This window comes from Ctenopharyngodon idella, chromosome 18 (genome assembly GCF_019924925.1).
Source record: "Ctenopharyngodon idella isolate HZGC_01 chromosome 18, HZGC01, whole genome shotgun sequence".
NCBI lineage: Eukaryota > Metazoa > Chordata > Actinopteri > Cypriniformes > Xenocyprididae > Ctenopharyngodon > Ctenopharyngodon idella.
The window spans coordinates 23580525-23593442 of NC_067237.1; positions in this window are offsets into that span (position 1 = coordinate 23580525).

Here is a 12918-nt window from a genome sequence, read left to right on the forward strand (position 1 = left end):
GACCCTCAGGGGTGAATTCACTAAAACAGCTGTGCCACTTTTGTGCACTATATTTCAGCAGAGCTTAGCACTAGAACTGACCCGCAAAATGGAGAATTGCACCATGCAATTCTCCATCTTGAGAACCATGCTAGGTCAAACATGTTTTTGGACATGTTTGCTCTGTTACTTGATTATAGGCTGTTTTTTTATACCTAGTTCCTTAGAGTATTTGATTCTGAATTTGGGGCATCCAAACCAAAACATTTGAGCAGTTTGATTTTAAGTGAATTCTGGAATGTTGAAACAAATATAAATAATAGTGATTAACAGAAAAAAGCCACAAAATTCACCAATGCTACTAACCGAAAGAAAGTCACGCAAGTCAGAATTTTAACAAATTAAACATTACGATTTTTTTAAATAATTGTGGTTCTAACATTTTTTTATTACTTCTATACAAGCGATATTTAAAGGGGTGGTTTATTATGATTTCACTTTTTTATCTTTAGCTAGTGTGCAATGTTGCTGTTAGAGCATAAACAACATCTGCAAAGTTAGGACACTCAAAGTTCAATGCAAAGGAGATATTTTCTTTTAAAGAATTCTCTGTTTAAGGACTACAACAAACGGCTGGTAGGGACTACAACGAGCTTCTTCCCGGGTTGGACATCACTAACCCTAAAATTTACATAAACCCTACCCCTGGAACAACACACAACAAAGGGGGTCATCAAAGCAAGATAACAACATGACAAGTTATAACCGTAATTAAACTAAACTATACCTGTTCTGTCTTCCTGCAGCATATATTCTCTGGGACTGTAGCATCAGGTCCCACATGAGCGATTTATAGATTATCATGACAGAATATGCTAATCAATGACTTTAAGATAGTTAACTCCACATCAGCTACATAAATTCATCAACTAACCATTCAGAAACATCCTGTTGCATTCTACATGTTGTCTTCTTTTTCTTGAGTCTCTCCATCATTGTCCGACTCCGTTTTGAACATAAAAGGCTGAACAGTTTCTAACATTTTCAGTGAGTCTGTGTGAGGTAATCGGCATTGCTAACACAAGCTCTTGAAACTCCACCCTCTTCTTGAGAGCAGCAGCTCATTTGCATTTAAAAGGACACACTCAAAAACTGAGTGTTTGCTCACCCTCAAAAAGTGACATTTAACATGGTATAAAAAATGATCTGTGGGTTATTTTGAGCTAAAACACACTCTGGGGACATCAGAGACTTATTTTACATCTTGTAAAAGTGGCATTATATGACCCCTTTAAAAATAAATAAGTAAATAAAATAACAACAGGAAGAGAAAATGCAATTTTAGTGTCAAATGATGGAATAATTTAAGAAAAAATATATATATTTAAAACAATTCTTGCAAAAGGTTTGTCTTTTTTTAGAGACGACAAATGCTATCCAATAATTGGCCTTAACTATACATTAAAAAAAATATATGAAATAAAAAAAATGTGATAACATATTTCTTTTTTTTTTATAAAATACTACTGACAAAATGTATATCTTTAGCTACACATTGTCTTATGATTAACCAATCACTAACAATCAAAGTAAGCTGTATGTTATGGTGCACTCAAGTCCTCCTGAGAAGTTCATATTTACGAGGTGGGAAATCGTGTTTACGACATTAGGTTTCAAGTCATTTTTTGTCAGAGTAAGATGGCACTGTACCTTCTTTTAATTCTTGTATTCTAATATAGGTTTTTAACTCTATACTTCTAGAAAATTAACAAAGAATGTGCATCAGGTGTGTTTTGCTTTTTTTATCTTTTTAATTAATTTATGAAGCCACTGTAAACTGTTACATATTATATTGTTATATTACAATGCTATCATATTTTATGCAGGCAATTAGCTTACTTTATTGTAAATAGAAAAGCTTGACAATATCACTGCTAAATATGTGGTATTCCACCATGTATCTCACTGACATGCCCCTGCAACTTGTAAACATCAGGGCTTAAAGGATTAGTTCACTTCAGAATTAAAATTTCCTGATAATTTACTCAACCCCCATGTCATCCAAGGTGTTTATGTCTTTCTTTTTTCAGGAGCAAAAGTAATTAAGGTTTTTGAAGAAAACATTCCAGGATTCAATGGGTTGAAGGTCCAAATTGCAGTTTCAATGCAGCTACAAAGGGCTCTACACGATCCCAGCCGAGGAATAAGGGTCTAATCTAGTGAAACGATCAGTCATTTTCAAAAAAGGAAAAGTTATATATAATCCTTTAAAGAAAATCCCGAGCTTCCCACTCGTATTAACGATTTTGTGGTGGCTTTCACATGCATTCAACTCTTACGATCTTTCCGACATGACTTGAACACATTAGCAATTCACTAAAAATAACTGACTCATACAGTAAGTGTCATTTGTTCAGGATTCAGATCACACTGGTTGCGATGTGTGATTGATTCACTAAAACAACTAACTCATTAAAGTCAGTAGTTCAGGAGTTAGACTACAAGTGGATGCATCAGGATGGACATTTTAGACATGTTTACATCTCTATCTAGCTTCATTGCACTTTAAACGGATTTCCCAAAATGAATGTTAATGCCAGAAAAGTGGACCTCTCTTAGTGCACATAACTTTTCACCCGCACACATACCTCCGCTGCACCCAAATCATCTTGGTGTTCCTTCTGTGCCAGTCTGAGGGGGTGAGATGTGTAGATTAGGCTAGTACAGAGCACACTTGAGGAGCAACAAAAGGCACAAATTAGACTCCATATCTCGCCTAAATGTCACTGTAGAGCATGGCACGAGCTGGCTCATCCATGACTCCACTGGGGCCATGCCTGATTCACTGGCCTCTCCCCTCCACCACCACCAGCAGCTTAACTGGGCAAACAACATGAGGCTGTCTCTGTGTCCCAGCCTGTAGCTCTCGCTCTCTCAGCGAATGCTTATCAGGTGTCTAAACACAATGACAAATCATGCTGCTTTAGTTAGTGAGAAGAAATGTGCTCACCATGGCAAACTCTCCTTTACACACACCCAACTTTATACACACACTGCAAAAAGTGAAAATGTGCACTTAAAGGGATAGTTCATCGAAAAATGAAAATTCTGTCATTTACTTATCCTCATGTCATTCCAAACATGTGTGACTTTCTTTATTCAGAAGAATACATTAAAAAAATATTTTGAAGAATGTTGGTAACTGTAAACCATTTTGGTTACCATTGACATTATATGGACAAAAAAACACTGAGAAAATATCTTCCTTTAAAGGCAATTTTTTTTTTTACCAGATACTTAAAGGGACTCCACCCGAAAATTAAAATTCTGTCATCATTTACTCCCCCCTAATGTTTTTTCAAATCTGTATGACTTTCTTTCTGATGTGGAACATAAAAAGGAGAAATAAAAAAATGTCTCTTTTGCATACAACTACAAATGAATGGAGATTAAAGCTTTTAAGCTTCACAAAAGCAAGTGGTCGTACATGCTCTATATCGCTTATAATTTAAGTCTACTAAAGATATACAGTACGATAACTTTGTGTGGAACAGACTGAAATGTAAGTTTTTAAAGTCGGCATGAAACAGAAGATGCGAGAGAAACTTCTTTATTGTGACGTACAGTATATCCGAGCGAAACAACTGTAAGGTGGGACTTAAAAAAAATGTAAGGTGGGAGGGGAAGTTATTTTGATTAAAGATTATAAAGGCACATTAATAAAAAAAAATAAAAAAAATGATGTGCATGGACAAATCATCATCAATAAATCATTACAATAAATAATGGAATATTCTATAAAAACACAAGAACCATTTTTTTTTTTTTTTTTCACAGTGACTTTGAAAATGTTTGATATCTGCTAGGGCTGGGTAAACAATATCAATTTCTTGATTTTAATCGATTTTTTTTTTTTTTTTACGAACCAATATCGATTCTTAAATCCCAAGAATCGTTTAGTCTAGTCTGTTTTCAGTTGATGAATGAACAGAACATGTAGCGCGCCTCCCATCCAATAAATCGCAATAATCTTTGTGCTTTGTTACTTTAGATATGAAGTCTCCGATTTCAAATGACATCCATCTTATTATGTGATTCAAAAAATAAGTACTGTTTTGGCGCTGTTTAAAAAGACGTCAATAAAACAGCTTGTAAACAATGTCACGTAACGTCACATTTACCTCAGAAAAACATATTCAGTGACCATAAACTCATCAGTCAGCTAGAAAAATGAACTCTAGAAAGCAGCATTCTGATAAATATAGCTATGCACCGTTACATATTCATTATAATGTTCTTCAATATTTAATGCATGTTTGAATAAATCAGTTATGACAGCCACGATTTAAATGTTTGTATTTAAAAAAAACAAAACAAATTGGAGTAGAAATGATTATGTAATTCTAAACTTTATTTATTATTAAAAAAAACAAAACAATTGAGTGTAATTTAAGTGTTTGTATATAAATAAGTTAATTTTAACCTTCAATATAATAGTAAAGTAGTACCAACTGACTCCCATGTGTAGTTTACAGCTCTCAACTAATGTATATACAAACATTAGTTGAGAGATTTTTTTCCTCTAGAAAATTTACCATGTACTACAACTGATATACTACATCCAAAATAATCGATATTGAATTTAATCGAAATCGTAATTGAATCGCAAGCATGTGAATAGAAATTGAACCGAATTGTGAAAAATGTGTCAATACCCAGCCATAATATCTGCTCTAGAGCTTCATGACATGGTCGTACAAGTTTATAAGAGAAGTAGAGAGCAGAGAGAAGTATGAGAAGTCTGATTTGTGAATGAATTATTCTTTTTTTTTTGTCACGTAAAGGAGTAATCTTGTAAATGAAAATCGTTTGTAAATGAAACGTTTAGATCGCAAATCTGATCTAAACGATTTCTTCACAACTACAATTCTTCAAATTTTCTTTTACACATAAGAAAGTAAGTCATATAAGTTTTAAACAACATGAAGTTGAGTAAATGATGACATAATATTAGTTACTTTCATTGGTTTAACATAATATAGTCATAGTGATTCAGTCATAATAAATACTTCACTACATTCAGACTCATAGAAAGAAAGGAACAGTGAACGCGCACGCACACACACACACACACACACACACACACACACACACACACACACACACACACACACACCTCATTCAGTGGTGACAGTGGTAAAGCGTTAAGGAGTTACACTTGCATTTGTAGAATGTGCCCATCAGTTAATGGGTCACCTGTGATACATCTTCATCGGGGAGCAGTGGGCCGCGTAGAGAAAAAAATCCCCCTAGGACTAGAGATATAGGAGGCCTGTCACACAGCCAGGGTCACAACATACTGCAAAATAAAGAGGAAAATACCCCTAATCCATCAGAACACCTTTTTCTACTTAGACAGAGACAAAGAAGGAGGGGGAGAGAGCGAGAGAGAGAGAGAGGGGGGGGAATAGACATATCATTGCTGACTTTAAAAAAATATATATATATATAACAAATATAATGCAATAATAAATCAGAAATAACCAATTTTCAGTTCCTTTTTTATGAAAAGAAAAAAAGTGTAATGTGTGCAGGTTTTTATACATTTGTGTGGATGACACTAGGGACACTAGGGAGTAATATATAAAAATATTTGTAATAATTGAATTGAATTAACTGATTTGAATTAACTGATATATGCTATTTCAATCTAGTATAAAAACACTTTAAAACTATAAAAATTATTTTGATGAGCTACTGCATATGTAAACATGGTAAATGCATTTACTAGTATAGCTATCAGGTTGATATAATTACTTTGCACAATAGCTAGCATAAAACAAATCAAAAGCCTACTTATCAAGTGAGATATATCTTAATAGTGAGATATCCTCTCATCCACGATATTCTCATTTATAGATAACAGAGTAGAACAGATCAGACGCAGCTCAGAACCCTTAATAGCGCAGAGCAGCACATGATCCCTAGAATGGAGAATGTGAATGACTCCATTAACAGAGGAACATCTGCACGAACCAATAAAACGAAGAGTTGAGGAGGAGTATGCTGTATTGTTGTGCTCCACAGCTCAGACAAGGGAGGCTGGCAGAATGTCTATTTCACAGAGAACAGAAACCTGCCCTGTATTGACATAAAGGAGACTGGAGAGTTTTCCCAGCAAATTGAAATTCAATTCTAATCTGGCTCTGAATTATTTGCTTTGCACTGTATTGTAAGAGAACAGGCAGCTTCTGAGGTTGGGCTGATGGGGGAAATGATGCCAAAGCATGTGTTCAGCTCAACACACATCTCACATAACACCTGAGTAAAGCCAATTACAATATTACAATGTCAAAAACACCCAAGTAAGTTAAGTATTGCATAAGATGACAGCTTACTTGCACTAACATGTGTGAAATGATTATATTTGACATTAAATATACTTTTTAATAAGTTGCCAGGTTCAGCTAATGTTTAAGAGCCATGTGGAAATTGGTAGACAGGTTGGACTTGCTGTCCGTAATAGAGAGGCTTAACCGTGAGTCTTGGCTTAAGCTCATAATTCCACAGTGAGAAAAGTGAAAGTTTGGATGGATGAGGAATGCTGGAAAAATTTTCGAAATAGTGAGAGAAAAACGGTGAGAGACTAAATTTAAGTTAGTCGTTCTTGTTACCACATTTGCACGTATGCATATTTGAACAGGGGTGCTGGGATCACTTGTAACACATGCAACAGCCAAAGCATTTTCATCTATTAATCCATTAATGTTGTCATTAATCGTCATATTAATATTTATCCATAACTGATAACTGGACAATATTAAAATCAGTCATTTAAAATGGTACAGGTGGATTTAAGCATCACAACATCATGATGTACAGTTTGTAAACTAGATATTCATTTTGATTACATTTAACAGTGTTATTTTTTAAAGGGTTAGTTCACCCAAAAATTAAAATTCTGTCATTAATTACTCAATCTCATGTTGTTCCACACCTGTAAGACCTTCGTTCATCTTCGGAACACAAATTAAGATATTTTTGATAAAATCTGATGGCTCGGTGAGGCCTCCATTGACAGCAAGATAATTAACACTTTCAATGCCCAGAAAGCTACTAAAGACGTATTTAAAACAGTTCATGTGACTACAGTGGTTCAACCGTAATGTTATGAAGCGACGAGAATACCTTTTGTGCACCACAAAAACAAAATAACGACTTTATACAACGTCTAGTGATGGGCGATTTCAAAACACTGCTTCATGAAGCTTCGAAGCTTTTACGAATCTACGAAGCTTGTATCAAACTGCCAAAGTCACATGAACCATTGAAATTTTGAAATGTTTTGAAACACTTATGACGTAACGAAGGCTCGTTTACTGAAATCACGTGACTTTGGCAGTTTGATACAAGCTCCGAACCACTGATTCGAAACAAAAGATTCGTAAAGCTTCAGATTTTAGGGTTTTAGACATGAGGGTGAGTGATTAATGAAAGAATTTTCATTTTTGGGTGAACTAACCCTTTAATGATAAACTGTAAAGTGGATGATGGCAAAGGTAATCTAAATATAGAAATATTGAAAATAAGCACGCCCAATTAAATATCCAATATATGCTGATATATATCCAACTTTGACCAATATGATAAGTTAAAAAAAAAAAAATCTTCAGCCGATAATAACCAATGTGGCACAACTGTTTCATTTGGAACTATTTGAAACTAAATCAAGATAAATGATAATGGATTTTATAATATAGTCTGTATCAATATTAATGCAGCTATTAAACATGCATGTTGAATGAACAGATCACACAGCTGATCATCTGGTCAAGGTTACACGAACACATAAGTATGTCACCATCTTTTGCTCCTCTTTGCCCCTACACCCCGACAGGTCATGCTTAATCGACACTGTAATGTCAGAGAGATTTCCACGGTGTAGACGGACCACCAAACACAGCGACTCCACACGAGCCCTTATCCACCCCCGTACTCTCTAACTACCACCTCCATTCACCCCGATTCTGCCCCGCGGCTCCATCAGATAGCGCTCAGCCGTGACCAAGCAGCTCGTCAAAACCGAGCCCTCCTCCCCCTTCATCCGCAGCCCGACCAGGGATGACAGGGCGGCTGACATATGTTGGTTTAGCCTCTCTCTCCTGGAGTGACATTTTGCCCAAGAGGCTGAGATAAAACAGATCAGCTCCAGTGGGCCGCAGCAAAGCTCCACTATCACACTCTGTTGCGGTGATGGAGGCCTGGCATTTTGGCCGCATTGATCAATGACACAGCAAGTAAAACAAAAAAGGATAAAAATGCATTGTGATATTTTGGCAGGTTAGAAAGGGATGAAGGGAAGAAAAGAAAGTGAAGAGAGATGAGGCGGCAGCAGAGGAGGAGAGGAAAGGAGGCAGGGGTTGGGGTGCATGCTGTCTCTTTTCTATTTAAAGAGAGAAATGTAAAGGCGGCAGATAGATTGAGACTGACGTTGAACGGTGGGAAGACAAAGGCAGAGTGGATGGAGGGTAGAGGATGGACTCATCTCTATCTTTTTCTCTCCATGGACGACGGCCACTATGATTGACAACCTAATTCTGTGGGAGCGTGGTGACACCTTTAATAACATGAAATCGTGTGTGAGTGTGTGTGTGTGTAAGTGTGACACTGTCTCAGACTCCAGCCTCTACCTGTTAGCTGGATTATTACATCGTCAGCTTGGGGAATTCAGAGTCCTCTCCACCACACTCCACTCCTGCTCCCAGCAGCGCTGTCGATCTCTTCACTGAAGTTCGCTATACCTATGGCAAACACGCTGATAATAGAGAACGACTTGTAAATGGCCAAAAACAGCTTGTGCTTTTCTGTCCAAATCAGGGTTGGGCAGAATTTTGAAATGTATTGCCTGTCTTTCAGTTCAAGAGTTTGAAATGGTCATGTCCCAAGAGAAAGCTGTCATTGCTGACACTGAAATAGAAGAATTAGAATTTGAATTGGAATGACAAGAGGAGGAATATTTAACATAGTCACATAATTGCAATATTTAATATAGTCACACAATAGAGGAGTTAAATAGGAAAACACAGTAAACATCTTCAGTGAACTGACTTCACTAGCTATGTTTCAATCCACCTTTTTTGCGCATTTTGGGATATCACATATAAAAACACTGGATGGGAACGCCAAGATGCGTGTAAATTCTAAAAATGTGCATAAAAAAAAAAAAAAAAAAAAAAAACTCGAGCTCAAATGAGTCAAAAGTTTGCGATTTGATTACCTTCAATTCTATATTGATTAATTTGGGGCCTATCAAGCCTATACTATAAAGGAAGCCACAGCTGGTTATCATATTAATTACACAAAAGGAAGTTTTTATAATAACTTTATAATACATTTTCAATGACATAATTATGTTTTACTCATTTTTATATAGGCCTAAACATTTAAATGGTGGCTGTCATAAAACGGATTTATACAATCAATATTGAAGCACATGTTAAGTACAAATACAAGGAATATGCTATAGCCTATAGCGCAAAATGCTCCTCTTTAAGTTCATTTTTGTAGCTGACTAATGAGTTTTTGGACATTTGGACTCAGTTGCAGCTGGATCAACCACACGTTTTCCAAGACCAGCCCCATTCAACTTCTGATTGGCTAGCAATGTTAGTTTGGTTGAAAGTGAAAGCTGTGTTCCTCTCATACCATTGGTAGGCGAACTCATGAACTCAAACCTAATAAACTTTTTTTGCACATAAAAAAATAGTTGGATGGAAACATAGCTACAGGAACTTCCATTTTTCTTAGTGATATTTAGCGCCAGTTTATCAGGAAGTGACTTCAACTCACTGGATGGAAACAGTGCTTCACTCACAAATGTTGTATGCAAAATTCCAAATTTGCACACAAGTTAAATTTGCGACTTTGGATGGAAACATACCCATTGACTGCTTCATGTTATTTGGCTCCACTTTGGGGTGAATTAGAGAATTCTGGGAAATAAAGTGTTCTTACAACATGGTCCATGAAATGAAAGCATATTGTTTAAAACAGAATTAAATAATATATTATTGCAATTGCAAATATATTGCCATTCCAAATACTGATTGTATATACACTTCCAATAATATAATTGTTTGGCTTTTTTCCATTTTAATTATTCTTTTTTAAAATGCAGCTTTGCATCCTGTTTGCTACCTCAATTCAAATTTAATTCACATTCAGGAATTAAATTGGAATTAAAAAGGCATTCTTCAGTTCTGAATGGCGCACAACCCTGGTCCAAATAATTGATTTAGTGTCTCTGAACTCTGTACTGGCTTCTTAAAACTTTAGTCCAGTTCCCTCATACCCTTCCACGATATAGGTGATCTGGAGGTCGAATAAGAGATAATCAGCTGAGAGAGAGAGAGAGAGAGCGAGAGAGTGAGAGCAAACCCTGAAGATGAGCCTGAAACTCATAACATGACTCATAACATAGATCTAGCAGCCAAACGACAACAATGCTGCCAAATATCCTAAAGTTTAGCTGTCCAAACACAGACTGAAGGTGCTACTCCGGGAGCATTGCTTAAGGTCACGACTACACAGGCAGTTCCTCCAGGAATGAGCTGAATCAGCAGGAGGCGAGAGGTGAGTCTCAGCTGCTCAGCATTGCTCAGGTCAGGCTGCCTGGACACACACACACCTGATGCACCCAGTCATTAGTCTATTAAAATGCTGAAAAAGCTGTGATTCACACATATCACACTATCACAGTCAGATATGCCTCCCAACCAATGAAAACATACCCAGGACCTTATGACTTCAGTCACATAATAGTCCCATATTAGATTAAATCAGTTCTGTGCACACTACATTAATTTTCCTGAAGTGTTCAGAGAGGAGCTTCTATATACCTAGATAGAGTATAACATGGAAGTAAACACCAAATCATAATTGAAAAATATCAGACAGTGAACCACTGAAATTACCTCTAAATACACAATGTGCATTGGCAGCACAGTTCCATTAGAACCAAATTAATAGCAAACAGAACATGAAAAGTTAGACCAACATGAAGCGTCGAATTCATTATAAAAGCAACACCAATAACATTGTGTATCGTGTGAGATGGAAAACTAAAGCATGGCACCAAGAAATGAACTCTGCCGATACACTATTTTAAAGAATTGACATTCAGACTACAACCTGTACCTACAAAGAAACTTTTAGAGAGCAAGCAGGAAGGAGAAAGGGCAAATGTCAGATAGCAGATGTGTGTCTAGTGTGTACATCTCAGTGGAACCTTGGCTCTCTGATTCAAACAGTTTGAGGTTTCCTCATTAATCTCCTCTGGAGAGAAAACGAGCAGCATTAATCTCTGGCCTAGTGGGAGTCTACACACTAGTGCCCACACAACTGACCTCAGAACAGCCCACACTGACCAACAGTCTATTCAATGCCAGCAGAGACCCAGTCCATCAGTTCAGTTCATGCCCAGACAGTCATCTAAACTGGTTGGAGTAGAATGTATGCTTCATTTTGCCAAATATCTGCTGTAGCCAAGCTCAATTACAGCATATTCTACCTCAAGCAAGTTCAGAGCCAAAGACATTGCAGCTACTGATAGATAATTAAAGGAACAGTTCATCTAAAGTTTGAGCTTACTCACCATCATGTTGTTCCAAAACTTTCATGCATTTCCATTTGGATTTTTAAAGAGTTTTTCATGCAGCTCTCCATATAAAGCTAAAAAAATAAATAAAAACATCTATAAAAAAGGTCCATACAATTTGCGCTCTATATTGAAAGTTTTCTAAAGCCACATGAAAAGTTTTCTGAGGCTTCAGCGTGCGATTTGAAGGGAAGCGTAGCCATTACGCTAGGTTGATCTTAAACCTGCAAAATACAACCTACCCATCATTTGTCAGGTTTTTGTGAGGAAATGAAATTCAATTCATTATTCACTAATAATTTTCCTCTCCAGTGAGCTGATAATTCACAACCACTGCATCTGGATCTGTCGGGCTGTTGTGCTGAACTCGTGAATTTTAAAATGGTTCACAAACTGGAATGATTCGTTCAGAAATCAAAAAAAGTTGTCAGAGAGCTGATGGCAGCTGTTCTTAAATTAACAGCTCACTGAAGGAGAAAGTTATCAGGGAACACAAACTTAAATTTTGTTGTGTTCCTCACACAATGCAATGCATTTAAGTCTTCTTTAGCTATAGAAGACTTAAAACAGCAGACAAGAAATATGGGCTACTTTTATGTTACTTATTGGTGTTTTAACAGCTGAGGTCACTATGAACTGTCCTTAAAAACCTGCATGAAGAACAATTAATGTTTTGTTCTAGAGAGGTCATAAAGGTTTGAAATTACATAGGGATGAGGTCATTTTTAGGGTTAAATATCCTTTTAAACAAAACAAAGTCTTTTTATAAGCAAGGTCAGTTAAATGCCAACTGTCAAAGCACTCGAAACTGAGTCCACATAGCAATCCATCCAACTGACACTGACATCCTGATGTATTTAAGATTTAAGTCAAGGAATAGAAAGTGCAAAGGCTAAAGATTGTGATTTAGTTTTAAAAGAGATATATATTATATATATATATATATATATATATATATATATATATATATATATATATATGCAATAAGGTACGAGAGGCTGTGCTGTATCGTGAATAAGTGACGGCTGAAGGGCGCTGTTAGGCATGACGTGAAACCCCTTCAGCTGTGACTTATTTACGATACAGCACAGCCTCTCGTTCCTTATTGCTTTTATAAAACGGTTACCACACAATACAAATATTAAAGCCAAAAATATTTAACAATGCAACTTTCATGAAGTAAACTCTTACTAAAAGCCTTCCTTCTGCCGAAAAAAAATAGTCCCTGAACGTGAACAGCAACAGAAGTTACATTATTACACCACTGGATGGCAGGCAAAGAC